General features: G+C 46.8%; 1 long non-coding RNA gene across 1 annotated transcript; it reads right to left on the bottom strand.

The window, feature by feature from the left end:
* Positions 1-1,022: 1,022 nt before the first annotated feature.
* On the bottom strand, positions 1,023-13,728 carry LOC129385199 (uncharacterized). The gene is made up of 3 exons (XR_011894685.1): positions 13,193-13,728; positions 1,807-1,865; positions 1,023-1,232 (listed from the first exon to the last, which is right to left on the bottom strand). It is a non-coding gene; the product is annotated as an uncharacterized lncRNA (long non-coding RNA).
* Between the last annotated feature and the right edge of the window lie 4,254 nt (positions 13,729-17,982).

Raw genomic sequence — 17,982 nt, 5'->3', positions numbered from 1 at the left:
AATACTGAAAGATATCTATAGCGGCTCCACAGCCACCGTAGTCCTCCATAAAGAAAGCAACAAAATTCCAATAAAGAAAGGCGTCAGGCAGGGAGATACGATCTCTCCAATGCTATTCGCAGAGTGTTTACAGGAGGTATTCAGAGACCTGGATTGAGAAGAATTGAGGATAAGAGTTAATGGAGAATACCTTAGTAACTTGCGATTCGCTGATGATATTGCCTTGCTTAGTAACTGAGGGGACCAATTGCAATGCATGCTCACTGACCTGGAGAGGCAAAGTAGAAGGGTGGGTCTAAAAATTAATCTGCAGAAAACTAAAGTAATGTTTAACAGTCTCAGAAGAGAACAGCAATTTACAATAGGTAGCGAGGCACTGGAAGTGGTAAGGGAATACATCTACTTAGAGCAGGTAGTGACGGCGGATCCGGATCATGAGACGGAAATAATCAGAAGGATAAGAATGGGCTGGGGTGCGTTTGGCAGGCATTCTCAGATTATGAACAGCAGGTTGCCATTGTCCCTCAAGAGAAAAGTGTATAACAGCTGTGTCTTACCAGTACTCATGTACGGGGCAGAAACCTGGTGGCTTACGAAAAGGGTTCTGCTTAAATTGAGGACGACGCAACGAGCTATGGAAAGAAGAATGATGGGTGTAACGTTAAGGGATAAGAAAAGAGCAGATTGGGTGAGGGAACAAACGCGGGTTAATGACATCTTAGTTGAAATCAAGAAAAGAAATGGGCATGGGCAGGACATGTAATGAGGAGGGAAGATAAGTGATGGTCATTAAGGGTTACGGACTGGATTCCAAGAGAAGGGAAGCGTAGCAGGGGGCGGCAGAAAGTTAGGTGGGTGGATGAGATTAAGAAGTTTGCAGGGACAACATGGCCACGATTAGTATATGACCCGGGTAGTTGGAGAAGTATGGGAGAGGCCTTTGCCCTACAGTGGGCGTAACCAGGCGGATGATGATGATGATGATAGCATAAAGCAAATGAAGCGGTAAAGTGGTCAAAAGTTTCAAAAAAATTAAAGAAATCAAATCAATAACACCACGTTACTACATAAGCAAGATGTTTCTAATGCACCTTCTGCAGATTTGCTTTGTGACTGTTTTCATACATTGGTCACTTCATGATTCGGGGAACTGGCTTAGACAGTTCCGCAGGCTGATGCACCCACAGAGAATGTAGCTTGTTCCTAATGTTGCTTGAGCTCAGTTTTGGCACCTGTAATTAGAAGGTAAGACAAGATATTAACAAATACATGTTACAGCGAAATTTCGTTATAACGAAACGTGACATAACTAATTGTTGGATGTAACAAGGTCAAATCCCCCTTGAAATCTCCGTAGATATCTACGTTTTAGAACCTTGTATCAACGAGGTAAAATTATCCCGCTAATAGATTTGCCGAACTTGATTTGTTTCCGAAATACAAACTTGATTTGTCTCCGAAACAAGAAACGCCAAACCTTTGCAGGCTCAATCGCACTTGGCGGGGTTCGGCATACATTCGTTGCCAACACTTTTGGGTATTTGTGTTGAATGCGCCGTCGAACACTGTTCCTTCTCACCACTGCGTGCAGCTACGCGGAAGCATGCAGAGGCTCATTATCGCCATCGCAATGTCTCTCACTGCGGCACCGTGCAGGTTATTGCAGCTAGGCGTGGCCTCAGAGATTGCACCGGTGAAATCTCAGAGACCACGCCTCCCTCTGTGGCATGTGCTGCTAGAACGGGAGAAATGTTGTCGGTGTTGTGATTGACCTGTCTAGTGTGAGAAACATTCAGGCGTACGTACCCATGACAAGATGATTTGCCTCGTCCAGAAAAGGCTGTTGGATAAGCCTGGACATCGACCTGTCAAGTGTGAGAAACGTTCAGGCGTGCATTGCCATGATGAGATAATTGCCCTCTTCCCCGAAAAAGCGTTACCCCTTTACGCCCTGAGCAGACACAAAGGGAAGGACGAAGAGAAGAAAACCCGAAGGGCAGGAGCTCGTCGACTGCAGAACCTGACGAACGCATTGATACTTCTACAGGCTCCCCAAGTTTTCCAAGAAGACATCGACATACCACAAGACCGCAAGGGGTTATAAGGCCGTCTTGGCCTCCGTGTTAGGCATGTTATGGTCCGCCTGTCAAGTGTGAAAAACGTTCAAGCGGTCGTTCCCATGTCAACATGATTGCCCTCTTCCCCGAAAAAGCGTCACCCCTTTATTTTCTGAGCAGACACAAGGGAAGGACAGGCAGAAGAAAACCCGGAGGGCAGGAGCTCGTCGACTGCAGAACCTGACGAACGCATTGGTACTTCCATAGGCTCGATACCCAAGTTTTCCAAGAAGACATCGACGACCACAAGACCGCGAGGGGTTATTTAAGTCCGTCCTGGCCCTCGTGTTAACCAGAACCGCTCGAGACTCGGACAGAGTCACAACCGTGGGTACCAATGAAGTGAATACATTCTTTTCTACTTTTTTTTCATCATCGCGATGCCCACCTTTGTCGTCGTTTCCTGATTCTTGCGGTAAAGGCCCACCTCACCCGGTCGAGATTGTATCAGCGCGCAACCTATTCAACTGCGTCGCCATCTCGCGATGGAAGCCAACTGAAAGCGAAAACGAAAGACATTACACTAAAAAAGAAGGCAGCTATCGTAAACGCAATCGTGTCAGATGCTAAGTTGTGTGACGCCGAAATTTCTTTTGCTGTTCTACTGGCCGCAAGGCTGTCTTCTATGCAAGTTCAAATTTGTGCACTTCATTACGCATGTACTGCAGTGAAGGGCAGTAATGAATATTATGAAGTAATTTCGGCTGTCCCTTCAACGTCGTTATAAAGATATTTGATAGCATATGACTGATAAGAGTTCCCCCTCATTTGTACGGAAGCTTTGTTTGCAAACAGTATGTGTTAGAAATTCGACCCAGGCATCGTGCGTGTGCAGACGGAATAATGCCACCGCTGCGATTCAGCCTTATGTCAGATAGGAAGCACCCGGGATACTGATGTGAAATCCAGATTCTTGGCGATAACCAAAGCCTTATACAAGAAGGCCAATGTCATGCTGAGAGGCTGCCAAGTCCTCCACAAGTACATCGCAAGCGACATTTTTCGTTTTCACATCATACACGTGCTGCTTCAAGCACTTTTCGAAAATGCATCTTTTGTTCAGGTAAACGCAGTCACATTTCGCGCACGGGATACCTATACCACGCCGAAAAAACAAAATGTCCTTCACATATGCCACTTCATGCTACAACGTGCAGGCAGCTACATATAGCGTCGCATTGACTTGATAGGTTGTCAGAAACCTCCATATCGCGCTCCGCCATTAATATCTATGTGCCATAATAACGGGTCGTGCGTAGTTTATATAGGATGTTCTCTCGGGCCTGTAGTAGTGGTGCTCTGTCCATTATGCGTTGGTGGTGCGTCACGCACTCGTACTGGCGACGTAGCCTCGATGGGTCATCCTCAACCGACGACTCTCGCTTCGCGCGTTTGGCACTGTGTAATGGTGCACTCAGCAAACTGAAACTTCATGGCTTATTGTTATCAGCTGCTTTGCTGTGTTGCATTTATCCGTGTGTGCTCATAACGCAGCGGACTTGTAGCTCGGCCTAGCTGAACAAATTTAGTGCGAAAGTGAAATTGCTCCATTGGCTATTAGCATTCCACGTGACTATTGCCGTGAGTTTCTCTGTGCCCTTTATGTGTCTCGCTTTACCGCTCCGCACGCCCAGTTTTTCTGTTTTCAAGTGCTTTGGTTGACTCAGTATGGCCGCAGATGGTTTTATTTTGTTCGTTAATGTCGCGTACGCCGATTATCTTCATCGAGAACAGTAGCAATGGTGCGCGCCGGTACTCTGGAGCCATTTTTGATGCGCACGAATAGTGTCCAGCCGATAACCGTTCAAAATTATTGTTGACTGCTACAAAATCAGCTACGAAGCTCTTGGCCATTCCCACCAGTGGACATAGAATGCAGCTTAATAATGTGAGGGTTTGAAGCAGCGATATGACTTGCCCATTGCGCAAGTCCACGTTTAGTCTCAATTTAAATGAGTGTGCTGTTACCGGCAAGCTAAATCTACCGCTAAGTAGGTTGAGCTTACCATTGAGGCGAGGATGCCAGGAGAAGGTGAATAGGTCATTGGGTCCTCGATAATGAAGTTGGACTTTAGAAAATACACTGATGGAACGTCCTATTGTGTGTACAATTATGTTGTTTGCGCCTTTAAATAAATAAATTGATAGGTGTGTCCTGTATGTGCGGCATATGTATTTTTGTGTCTTCATTAGCGGAAAGGTTTGGATCGAATGAGTTTTGTAACTCCAGAGCCATTCGTTGAGATAGAACTATTTTTTTAGGTGCGAGTAGGTGCGACTAGCCAATGCCTGAGCGATCGGCGGCAGCCATCTTTTATTCCTTTCGGAACGGGGAAACCTGCGGCTATTCAGATGAAAATTCAGTTTTGTTCGGCATATTAATGCATTTTTAACGCGTACACGTCACTTTGACGCGGTCAGATTTTGCGGTTTTGTGACGTCGCATTACAGGCAGGTGAAGTGGGTGCAGCCCGAAAACTTTTGACCAATAGCCGAGGGCTAATGGCGAAAAGACGTCGAATCAGAAATAAGTATTTTTTGTTGTTCGGTCAAATCATGAATAATCAGTGTGTACACGTCATATCAGATGGGGAGCTATCGCGGTTTTCGTGACGTCGCGTGACATACAGGTGGAGTGAGGCTGGTCCAAAAAGTTTTCGACCAATCGCGAAGGGCTGATTGCAGAATTGAAATAGAAAAGTTTGGAATAGTTTTACGTTATATATGGCGCCCATAAACTACGCACAACCCGCTATTATGGCACATAGAGCTTAATGGCGGAACGGTCATATGCGCGACATGGAGGTTCCTTCCTCCATGATGCGCGAGCACGTACTGGCACGTGGGTATGGATTAGATTACCTCAGTGACTTTCAGCTCATTTAGCCTTATGAGTGGCAAATGTCACGGCACTCTTCGCTGGCCAACCTGGCGCCGACCACTATTCATCTTCGCCATGGCCTCAGAGATCGTGCGGCGCGGGTCAACCTGGAGTAGCTTTAACGGAATGTAGCAGATTTGAGCAATTGTAGCAGCGATCCCACCATTGCGTGTGTTGTCATTCTACAGGGCATTTTTTTTAACTGAAACAAATTTTTTATTTTGTCTGTGGCAGGTAGCACCATCCTAACGCTTGTTCTAAAATGCTCGATGAGGCGGCCCGTTATATTTACGAAAAATCAAAATGCTTACTTGAATCATTGACATAATTACACTAATTTACTTATTAATTCAGGGTGTCTATGCCAAGTTGACATCTCTAAATTCCCCGAGTTTTCCAGGTTTTCCCTGGGTGTCCTTGCAGAATTCCCTGAGTGACACAGACCTTTGTTCTATGTCAAGACGGGCGGGCACTATGTCGCCTGATGCTTTCAATTTGTAGTAAGCATGTTAAAAAATAAAAAAAACGGCTTAATCCAGTCTGAATATCAAGGAACGGTGTTTATTTTATTCCAAAAGAAAACAGAAGGGAGGGGTTAGTAATATTGTGATGCAGCAGTTATCACGACGTTTATTACGCGTCGGAGATGCGGCGAATCTATACCACGCCCAAAGCACGGATCACACAAGAGCGAGCCCCACAAGCGATGAAGAACCCCATATGAACTCCACATGATGATGATCATGTACAGATGACAAAGTATAGCTTATAAATGCCCACACTAATGCCCCCTCGCGCGAGAGCGGCCATCCTGGCCGCAATTCCAAGGGGCGGCGAACGCCTTGTGAAAGGCTTCATACGGGAAACGTGGACAACCTCAGCAGCGCGGCAGCGGCGGTCATTTGGAACAATAACTGGTGCCACACGATAATTAATCGGAGAGGTCTGCTCCAAGACTTTGTAGGGGCCGATGAAATGAAGCTGAAACTTGTCACACAAGCCAGGAGCACGAACTGGTGTCAAGAGTAGTACTTCCTCTCCAGGGCGGAAGCACACGACCCGGTGAGAGGCGTCATAATGCTGCTTGCAGTCCTGTTGCCGTGCTTCGGTGTTGATGCAGGCGAGCGGGCGACAACGCAGAATGCGGGACAGATATTCTTCACAGGAGGATGGGCATCGATCGACAGTTTGCGCGAAGAAAAAGACGTCAAGGCAGGAAGAGGACGAACGACCATAGACAAGGTAAAACGGCGAGTAACCGGTCGTGCGTTGAACGGCGGTATTGTACACAAAAGTCACGAATGGCAATATTGCGTCCCAGTTTCTGTGATCTGGTTCGATGTACATAGCTAGCATGTCGGACAGCGTGCGATGAAATCGCTCCGTTAGGCCGTTGGTTTGCGGATGGCAACTGGAGGTAGTCTTGTGGGTGGTTCCGGAGGCTCTGAGTACTTCGTCTACTAGTTGCGAGAGGAATGCTTTTCCACGGTCGCTCAGGAGGACGCGAGGAGCACCGTGACGCAGTATAAAGGCTTGAAGTACGAATGCAGCAACTTCAGACGCTGAGGCAGAACTCACACAAGCTGTTTCGGCGTAGCGTGTCAAGTGGTCAACGGCTGTCACAATCCATCGTTTACCGGGGAAGGTCACAGGAAGAGGACCATACAGGTCAATGCCAACGACTTCAAATGGTTGCGACGGACACGGAACCGGTTGCAGTTGTCCGCTTGGAGCTGGTGTAGAGAGCTTTCGACGCTGACATAGGGCGCAGGAAGCCACATACCTCGCTACACTGGCGGACGAGCCAGGCCAGTGTTAAGAACGGCCAGCTGCAGTGCAAGTTTGCCACCCAGTTGCGACTGTGGAAGCAACATCTCGGGAGCATCGCCGCCAACCTCTAGCCACAGCGTGACTAAATCGACTTTGTGTCGGGGAACAAGACGCGCATCCCCCACTCTCCGTCGCTTCAGCTAGGATGCGTTCGATGAAGCAGGGTTTGTGCTGAAACCGCCGCCAACCTCTAGCCTCATCGCCGTTGTGACGGAATGAGTTCGGCGGGCCAACTATTGTTCCCAAACTCCCCAACGCGGACCTGATCTGCTACGGTTGCGCGAGTTGCCGCGGGAACGCCGTTTTGCGCTGCTTCCCGCGCACCGACCAAGACGCAAGAGAATGCGCTACCCGGTACGGCTCCGAGTTCCACAGGGCCCCTCTGACGTCGGCTCCGGACCTTCGCACGTGTGTGCATTTGTGTGTGTAGACCGTCCTGCGGGGAGGCGGCTAGTTTGCGATGACGAAACGAACGTTCGCATCACCTTGTATCGGGAGAGGACCGAGTGTTTAAAAATCGCTGTTGTGCGGCTGCTCAGGACACTCTCTCAAGCAGCCATGTTAGACTGATATAAATACTGTAAATAAACCCATATTCCTCGTTCTCGATGCGAATCAGTCCTTCCCTTCATCAACGTCCTCAGCGTGGATAAGTTGGACGACGGCATGGGCCAGCTACCTTCTAATTCATGCCGGACTCCAATCTTGACAACGGATCACGAGCGATGGGATTGAGCACCCAATCCTGACACCAGTAGAAGCGACCTTTGATGCGGTCATAGGTTTTCTGGAAACCAAGGTGACCAGCAGTCATGTCATCGTGAGAAGCCTGCAGGACATGAGCACATAGAGAGTGTGGCAGGACAGGAACCCAACGTTGACCGTCAGGGTGATAGACATGACGGTACAGGATGCGGTTGCCAATCTTAAATTGCGTCAGCTGTCGACGAAGGCGGGCGTTAGGCGGGCGCGAAACTCCTTGAAGGTAGTCTATGATGTGCCGACAGTAAGTGTCTGCAAGTTGCTGAGATTGGAAAAATCTGTTGTCGTGTGTAGGCATCTCCTCTACAGTGGCCCACGAGAAAGCATGTGAAGAGGGGTCGTGCGAAAGCTTTTCACGGATGATAGTTGGAGGTCAATTGCTTGGTGTCATAGGAAGCGGACAGCGAGAAAGCGCATCTGCATCCTGGTGTTTTCTTCCGCACTTGTAGGTAATAGTAAAGTCGTACTCTTGCAGACGAAGGATCTACCGACCAAGTCGTCCAGACAAGTTTTTCAGCGTCTAAAGCCAGCATAATGCATGACGGTCTGTAACTATGGTGAAATGGCGGCCGTGAAGATAAGGTCGAAACTTCTGCACAGACCAAACGATAGCTAGGCATTCCTGCTCCGTGATGGTGTAATTCTTTTCGGCGTTTGTGAGAACGCGACTTGCGTACGCGACGACCCTCTCACCTAAAGTGTCGTCTCGCTGTAGGAGAATGCCACCAATGCCGTGACCACTAGCATCGGTATGCAGGAAGGTAGGAGCAGCTTCATCAAAATGGCGAAGTACTGGTTCAGATGTGAGAGCGCGCTTCAGATGGGCGAACGCTGATTCACATTCGGGAGACCACACAAAGGGAACATTAGAACCCAGTAATTTGTGTAGAGGTGACGCTATTGAGGCGAAGTCTCGTATGAATCGGCGAAAATAGGAAGCGAGGCCTAAGAAACTGCGCATATCTTTGGTCTTTTCGGGACGAGGGAAGTGCCGAACTGCCGAAACCTTGTCAGGATCTGGACGAATGCCGTCTTTGCTCACAATGTGACCTAATACCTTGATCGTCTTGCTCGCAAAATGGCATTTCTTGGTGTTTAGCTGAAGTCCAGCGTTGGCAAGGCACGTGAGAACTTCATCCAGACGTTTCAGGTGCTGAGAGAAAGTTGATGAGAAAACAACAATATCGTCCAGATAGCGCAAGCAAGTCTTCCACTTCAGGCCACGAAGAACGGCGTCAATCATGCGCTCGAACGTTGCGGGCACATTGCAGAGGCCGAAAGGCATGACATTAAACTCGTAGAGCCCATCTGGTGTCGAAAACGCTGTTTTCTCTTTATCGTCCTCATGCATAGGTATCTGTCAGTAGCCGGGACGCAGATCGAGACTGGAGAAGTACTCGGCACCCTGCAGGAAATCCAAGGCATCGTCTATTCGCGGCATAGGGTATACGTCCGTGCGTGTGATCTTGTTAAGTGTGATCTCGGTAGTCGATACAAAATCTAACAGAGCCGTCTTTTTTTACGAACCAAAACAACGGGGGATGACCAAGGGCTAGCAGAGGGTGTAGGAGGACTTCGGAATGAACCACTTGGGAGGTTTATTTACATTACTTACAGTGAGAGTCCATGAACAGTCTTAAAAGTTCAGTTCAGTTCAGTTCAGTTTATTTCCAACAAAATGTTGGGGGTCCTCCAGGCAAAAAGTTGTCATAGACAACTGGAGGGCGCCTGGGGACCGTACAGACAGCAGGCAAAGTGATACATTTACAAAAGAACAGTTTGAAAGACTTTACATCACAGGGTATTTTCAAATAGTGAAAATAATATACAATCAAGAAAAAAAATCAAATACAGATATGTCTACTACGAACATACAATGAAAACATAAAAACATGAAAAAATAAATATGCACTTGTGTTAAAGGGTTCTTCACTCATACAACAAAAAACGTCTTATTTGAGACTTGAATTTGTAGAGTTTCATGCTGAAATTTATTCGGGAATTCACACGCTTTATTAATGCAGGTATTTGATAAGCGAGCACAGCCCTTCCAAAATTTGTACGTGTTCGTGGTGTTGCTATCCGTTCGTTACGCAGTGCATAACGAGCTGACGTTGTGTGTGCTGAATGTAACAGGTTATGTTTATGTATATGCAGCAGGAGTTTGTAGTCAAATATTTTACTCGCTTTGAGCAAATTGTGTTTAATAAACAAAGGATTAGTTGGTAGATCTTTAGGTTCACCATGATAATTCTCAAGAATCCTCAGCACTTTCTTATGTAATACCTCCAGTTTTTTTATAATTTGTAGTCGTTGTAGTGCCCCAGACTAGTGTGCAGTAGGATAAACGGGAGTAGATGTGGGCATAATATATGGCTTTCTGTAGCTGCAGAGGAATGAGATCTGATAATTTGAATAATAAACCAACTGTTCTGCTTAGTTCTGAGGTTAGTTTGTTTAGGTGTGTATTCCATGACATTCCTTCTTCAAACCACACACCTAGAAATCTCTGACATTTAACGCGTGCTATGACGGTGTCCTGGAATGTCAGCGTGAGTTCACTGTCACATGTTTTGTTGGTGGGTTTGAACAAGACGTAATTAGTTTTTTTAGGTTCAAAGCTAATTTATTTGCATGAAGCCAGCTATCAAGCTGCATTAGGTAGTCGTTAATCGTGTTCTGAAGGTCACCAAGTGTACGCGCAGAAAAAATATATTGGTATCATCAGCGTAAATTACTAACTGTGGGGAGTTGGGTATATCAAATATATCGTTTATGTAAAGTATAAATAACAAGGGCCCTAGAATCGACCCTTGAGGTACTCCTTGTTTTACTGTAGTAGTTGGGGAAATAATATTACCGATTTTTATACACTGTTTTCTGTGGGAAAGATAATTTTTTAAAAGATCTAAGGCAACGCCACGAATGCCGTAATCATGAAGTTTAACTAATAAAATCTCATGGTTAACACAATCAAATGCTTTCATAAGATCAATGAAGAGACCAACGGTATAAAGCTTATTTTCAATGTCATCCATTATTTTATCTTTAACACGTAATAACGCTAGCTCTGTTGTTTTATTTTTCTGAAAACCGTACTGTGCGTCATTTATTACGTGGTGCTTAGTCATAAAATTCACGAGGCGCGTGTTAATAACATTTTCAAAGACTTTGGATAGTACGGGCAGCACCGAGATTGGCCTGTAATTACATATGTCACTAAGCGCCCCCCACTTGTGTATTGGGCATATGCGGGCAAGCTTAAGATAGGAGGGGAAAATTCCAGTTTCCAGCACTCGATTAATTATATGCGTTAGCGGTAGAGATATAACAGACACAACATATTTAATTGGTACAACACACAGGTCATCAATTCCTGGCGAGACGCTGTTCTTTATTTTACCCAATAAATATTCCACCTCTTGTGGACTTGTCGGAAACAAAAATATTGAGTGTATCAAGCTGACGCGTTTCTGCACGGAATCAAGACAAGTTTCGGCACTAAGGTCCGTTTTGCTGGGAATCTGAAAATTACCGACGTTAGTGAAGTGTTCATTCATATCTGTGAGTGCTTCAACATCCGTTTTACCATGAGCAAAAGCTGCAATGTTTATGGGACGCTTCAGTTTCGAATTTTGTGACAGATTGTTTACCTCGTTCCAAAGCTTTCTAGGATCACTAAATATCCTAGCGAAAAGACTTTGATAATGGCAAGTCTTAGCTTTTTTCAAATCTGCATTTAATTTATTTCGGTACTTTTTGTATTCGTTGAGCAGAGCAGCGTCACGTGTCTGTACAAAGGCGTGATACATCTTATTTTTGGTTTTGATCTTTTTGTACAAGCATTGACTAATCCAGGGTTTACGAATTCTTTTTGCCTCGGGGAGCATTGAACAAGCGGGAAGCATCTATCATAGATAGCCTTAAGCGTGTGAAAGAAGAGGCGGTATGACTTGTCAGGGTCACTTTCTGCGTAAACCAGGTTCCAGTTTGTATCTTTCAGCGCATAATAAAATTGACGTAGCAGATGTGAATTTATTTTACGATAGTTCGACTTTTCATGAGAGTCGAGCCTGTCGCTGGCAAGTGGCAAAAATGTAAAGATAGGAAGGTGATCACTAATGTCGAGTGATAATATACCACTAGTGCAATTTTGTTTGTGGGTGTTTGTGATACTGATGTCAAGTAAGCTGGCACTGTGGTCAGTAAGACGAGTAGGTTGCGTAATGACATTTGAGCAAGTAAATGAATCAAGAATAGTTTCCAACTGTTTACAAGATGCATCCCCACTGAGCATGTCAATGTTGACATCGCCCATGATAAGAAATGGACTACGCATCAAATGAATTTTTCGCAATAACGTTTCTATAAAATTAAAAAATTCAGACTTATACCCTGCGGGAGGTCGATAAACAGCTGCAATAATAACATTTTGCACACGCACTGTGACACATTCAATACTAGGCGTCATACAGGTCATTTCGTCAATAACATCATGGGTGAGGGAATCTTTAACATACAGACAAATCCCACCGCCTCGGTTAGAAGGACGGACAATGCCATTATAAACATATCCTGCAAAGTGTGGTGGTCTGTCATTCGGAGTTAACCAGGATTCAGTGAACAACAAAACATCAAATTTAATGTCAAGACGCTCAAAGAACAAACTGAGGCTATCTGTTTTATTTTTAATACTTCGAACATTTAGATGAAATGCAGCGAACTGCTTAGACAACCCTTTCAAGGTATGACAGAGGCTATATTGGTCGTAATATTGGCAACCTGCCTTCTTAGCCATCTTGACGCAGCTCTCAAAACCCAAAATGTCATGAAATTAACTACTGACGCATCTTGTCAATATCTTCCCGACAGCAGATTCTAAGCTTCTCTGATGCTTCCGATTTCCTTGCAAAGATTTTTCCTCCCTGCGTCCACACGAATTTCCACCCAACTTCTCGTTTCTTTTCCACCGCAGCACCAAGTAATTGTCTGCCCTGCTGCGTTAAGTTTTCGTTTACAAAGATTGGGGCTGAAGTCTTAAAACCAATTGTTTTAGCCGAGGGCCGTTCTTTCTTGGCTTTCATGAGAACAGCATTTCGTTTGTCACGGCGCACAAGACGTACAACAATAGTTCTACTTCCTTGCTTACTTGTACCCACCCTATGGCACGTATCAATGTCAGATTCGGTAACCGGCTCCTGAATAGCAGCACATACCTTTTTCACAATGTCAAGTGGCTCTCCCTCATCAGGTGTGCCCTTAATTTCAATGTTGTTAGCACGGGTATATTGTTCTAACTCTTCTACTTTCGTTTGCAACTGCCTATTTTCTGCAATGAGTTGCTCATTAGTTTTCCTCGTCGTTGCCAGTTCCTCGCGCAAGGCCTTGATTTCTTGCGAGAGCAAGTTGACATTGTCACAAGTTTCACTACAGTGATCAACACTCTGTTTGAAACCTCGGAGTTCAGCACGAATTTCTCTTTTAAAATCCTCGAGCGCTTTGTTAATATCCTTCGCCATAACAGCAAACACAAGCACTATTGTTTGGCAGCAGTGCAAGGGACAGCGCCCTTATCGTATAAGGCAAGTAAAACAATTCTCACCTGCGTAAAGAACGTAGTGTGTAAGACGATGTGAAGTCGATGCGCACTGCTGCCAAATTGAAAATTTCACAAGCGGATGGTCCCTTTATATATGCAGGGTCGAGGAACCGTTTAGCACTGCGCAGTAGCAGTAACCTCGCCTCACACCAAGCCGACGATGACTGATGTGATCGCTGGTAGATGGGACAGATCGTCGGTTGATTCCGGTGGCAGTTTCGTTGTAGACAGGTTTGAAGCAGGACCAAGCCGACGATGACTGATGTGATCGCTGGTAGATGGGACAGATCCTCGCTTGATTCCGGCGCCAGTTTCGTTGTAGACGGGCTTGAAGCAGGCTGCGTAAAGAACGTAGTGTGTAAGACGATGTGAAGTCGATGCGCACTGCTGCCAAACTGAAAAGTCATTACGGGCCGGCAGCAACTCTGACGCTGCGGCCCGTCGCAAGAAGTCCGAAAGAGATGAGTCAAGGAATGCTCAAGGAATGCTCTCCTGCTGCTCCCGGTCTGCGTCTTTTAAGCCCTTCGGTGTCGCGAAGACACGTCACGTTCGGCCAATGGGAGAGCCCGCTCAGGTGACGCCATTTTCGGCCAATCGGCGAGCCCGCTCTGGTGCCGTCATTTTCGGCCAATGGTAGGCGCCCGTGCGATGGAGTCACACCTGGCGAAGAGAGTCGCTGCTTGGTGTTTGTCCGAGGGCTTTCTTCTCCCTGCGGTCTTGCCTTGCTGACTTGCAATGCGCCGTCACAAAAGAGGGTAGGGGGCGACGCCGCCAGGTTGTCACGGCGCATTACAGCCGTCTTGCTTCTGGACCCACGTTACCTGGAACAGTGCCAGGCTCTCTCTTCGCTTTCGGGAAGAGCCAAGCAGTGAATGGCTCCACCGGCTGCACACGAAGTGGGGTCCGCCAACTTGTTTGCACGTGTCGTGCCTCAGGAATGTGGCATCCGTGTTTCTGCGCTCCTTAACTAGCTGTGGTGCGATTCGATGAGGTCTGGGGAACTCGAAGTAGGCTCAGGAAACGGTCCCGTATCTAACAAGGGGCGTATTATGTTCCGTTGGAGCATGTCGGTGACGTTCTCGTCAATGACTTTCCTCTCGGCTAGCGATACGCGATACGGTCTACGGCGCACGATAGATGTGCCATCTGTCTCTATCCGATGCGTCGTAATCGAAGTTTTTCCCAACGAAGATGAGTGCGCATCAAACGAAGCTTCATGTTTTTGGAGCAAAGCAAGCAACTGTTGTGACTGCGAAGGTGTCAGGTCGGAACTGATGGCAGCTGCAAGAGCTGAAGGAGATGCGGTCTGTCCAGCACAAGGAATTTCAGAGGAAGCTGCTTTAAAGGAAACAACAGAGATAGACTCCGATTCAGTGGCGCAAGCCAATGTAGTGCCTTTAGGGATGAAAATCTTTTCGGATGTCGGGTTTGTAACGCAGAGAAGTGCAGAGCCATGATCAAACCGAACCAGCCCTGATGCAAAGGCTATCCCTCTGGCGAGACAGCGTGCAGATGGTAATACGAGCACGTCGCCGCAGTCAATGACATCAGACGTGATAGCAACAATGCTTTGATGGCGAGGTGGTAGCGCGGTATCTTCTGCAGCAAGCAAGTGAAGTGGTGCGTCATCTGCATGAAGTGAATAGGTCGTGTCGGTCACGTGGAGAACACGTTGCCCGCAGCAGATGGAGGCGGAGGCCGTAGAAAGAAAATCCCATCCCAATATCAGCTGCTGGGCACACGAACTTAGCACTGCAAATTGCACGTAATGCAGAAGTCCGTCAATGGAAATACGAGCAGTGCACATGGCGATAGGTCGAATGGCGGCCCCTTGAGCAGCGAGTAGCGTAGGTCCATCATAGGGGGTCGTAACTTTCCGGAGTCGCGAACACAATGCACGGTGAATAATTGAAACACTAGCACCATGCAGTGTCTATCAAAGCTTTGACTTGTACACCTTCTACTACAACCAATATCATATTGCACGGACGCGATGGAGGAATTTCTGTCCTGTCGTTCGATGCAGCTTTTCCTCCAAAAGCTGCATAATTCAGTTTTCCGGACGACGCTCGGCGAATTGAGAAGCTGGTCGAAGTGGGGACGTAGAGCGGCGTCTCGCCGTCAGAGCGTCAATGTGCACAGCGAATAAGATATCTTCGAAAAAAATGGTAAAACCCATTGCAATTAAATCGAGTCTGACATTCTCAAATACGAATAAAATAGATATGCATGCACAAACCATTATTTTCGAACATTAGCTATTTCAAACAACTAAGAGCAAGCTCATTGGTATAAGGCGCGAACCTTGTCACAAGTGAGATTCTCTCTCAGCAGCTGGTAAGTATACCTCAACTCTCCTGGCATATACTGAAGCAAGAGAGCAAGGTGGGCGAGTTGATTCATCGTACAAGGGCGCCCGTGCCATGTTTCTTCCTTTTGTGCCGTGTCCCTTTGCGCTGTTACAAAGAGAACGATGTGCCCTGACATACTCTCAGCCCGCGCAAAACGCCTCAGTGTTGTGTTTCACTGCTTTAAAGAATTTATTTTGGTTTGAACAGAGGGTCACGTGCATGTCGGCTTCAGCCAAAACTGCTTTTTGAGCTCGAGCTCCTTCAAAGAAGCGCTGGCATGCTTCCTTTCCCGTTTATTCCTCAATGCGTAGGTCCTTCCTGTTTTCGACCTACTTGCGCCACGCGTCCCATTTTTTGGGCTGTCTAGGGGCCGCGAAAATGTGAGAAAAATCGGGCAGCTCGAAAAAATGAATGCATGTCTTTCACTGCCCTCAAGAGCTCAAGTCGCCACAGGCACATCCTAAACAGCTCCAAGGGCCTGCCAGTACACTTACTAGACATATCGGTGCTCGTACTGTGACAGGAGATGGTGGGTGCAAGCGCGTATAGTAAGGAATAATACTGTGTGCCGTGACGATTGCCCTTTCCCACGATTATGCTTCACCGCAATACTTTTGCGTATGCTTCACCGCGTAAAATGTTTGTATAGAGGCGAACATGACTTTCGGGAACCGGCTTGTGCAACGCGCCGTGCTTTCCAAGCTTCGACGCCAATCGCGAGGACCACAAAGGCGGAGTCGGTGCTGACAGCGGCGAATTCTTTTAATGAAAAATACGGCACAGAACGGCAAGAAGCTTATTAGCGAACGTCAAAATATGTAGGCTTAGCGTTGCGACGTCAGTGCCTGCGGCGGTGGCGGCTTTGGTCAGTACTTCCTCTATGCACTGCATTGATTAATACCGTCTCGGACCTGTGATCACGGCAAAAAGTTGGAAAAATCGGACGACGAAAGGTTCTTGCATCTGGAATTTCGGACGTTCCTATACATTGACTCTATGTGGTACGTGGTGGTGCTGCGAAGCCGTCCGAATTATCGGGCGTCCGGAAAGTCGGTCGTTGACTGCACATTGGCAACTTCTCCAGCTGACGACACGGCGTCAAAGGCGATACGTTACGATTCCTCTGTGTGACTCGAGCCAGCATTACCGCGACTTTCGTTGCCTTTCAATAAAGTGACAGCTAATTTTCTCTGATAGAAGCACAAATTCCCTGAGCTTTCCCTCAGTATTTCTAGACTTTCAAAATCCCTGGGAATTCCCGGTTTTCTCAGTTGGTAGACACCCTATTGATTACTTTACTGAACATATTTCAATCTACGAATTGTAGATAGTCAGTATGTAAGGCATATCGACTTGGAACGAATTCTGAAGATGCACTGGTTTCAAGGTATGCGCTGTCAAACTTGCGGTAACAATGCACTGTTTAACTTAATCTTTAAGGAAACGCTGTTTCATGCCCTGAAGCACAAACTACTTGAAACGCCAATGCATTTCGTTGGACGCTTTGAAATTTATCTCCAATTAGCTCGAAAGATTTAGAAGTGTGCTACCTGCCACAGAAAATTATTATAAGTTTCGTGCAGCGAGAAATAAAACATCATGTATATCGCAACACATAATACGCCTTGCAACAAAAACGTGACTTCGGGTCAACATAAATGTTGCCTGATGAAATGCAGGCACTTGTAATTACCTTTCCGCGAGTCTATGGCGTTTCACGAAATGATCTTTTCTGTCTTCCAAATAATTAGTTTTCCGATAACAATGGCCTATCCTTATAGGAACATCACAGGGAACAGCTCCCCCACGCATCGTTCTGTTTACCAGCGCTTGAGGTTGCTGGTGCAATGCTACAAGCCTCTGATTTCGCGCTTGACGCTACCTGCGAGTAGGCACACATACCTCAGTGTAATTATTCGGACGCCTCACAGATACTCACCGGAACAGGGATCGAAGAAGCGTTCACCGTATGCCGCTCGACGCTGCCGTCTGCGACGTTTGCGTGTGTTACGCGTGCAGCGAGCATGCACCGACCAGGCTTGTACCGGAGACCGTCGCGGCAACGGAACGATGCATGGCGCTGTGCTAAGCGTTTGTAACAACCTCAACATTGCAGTTTCTGCTCACATCCCGCCAAGAGCTTTGGAGGAAATCGCTATAGGAGAGCTACATATCACCAGCTATGCCATGAAGCGTTGATAAAATAAAAGGTAAGCAAGAAACGAAGCATCGATTAACAGCAGCGTGCAAATGCGTAGCTGGCCCGGCGGGATTTCTTTAGCCAGCGAAACCAACACAGACACAAGGGCCGTACAAAGGGGGCGAGCTGTATGTGCGTACGTGTGCACCTCTGCAAAATTCACAGACCAAGTAAATGCCCGTCCATAAGATGATCGGGCAATTTCTATATGCGACGGCGAGACTGTACAGCTGTTTCATTCT

Source organism: Dermacentor andersoni, chromosome 5, assembly GCF_023375885.2.
Source record: "Dermacentor andersoni chromosome 5, qqDerAnde1_hic_scaffold, whole genome shotgun sequence".
Taxonomy (NCBI): Eukaryota; Metazoa; Arthropoda; class Arachnida; order Ixodida; family Ixodidae; genus Dermacentor; species Dermacentor andersoni.
Note: the sequence above shows the minus strand (reverse complement) of the source record. Positions and strands in the feature narration are given on the sequence as shown.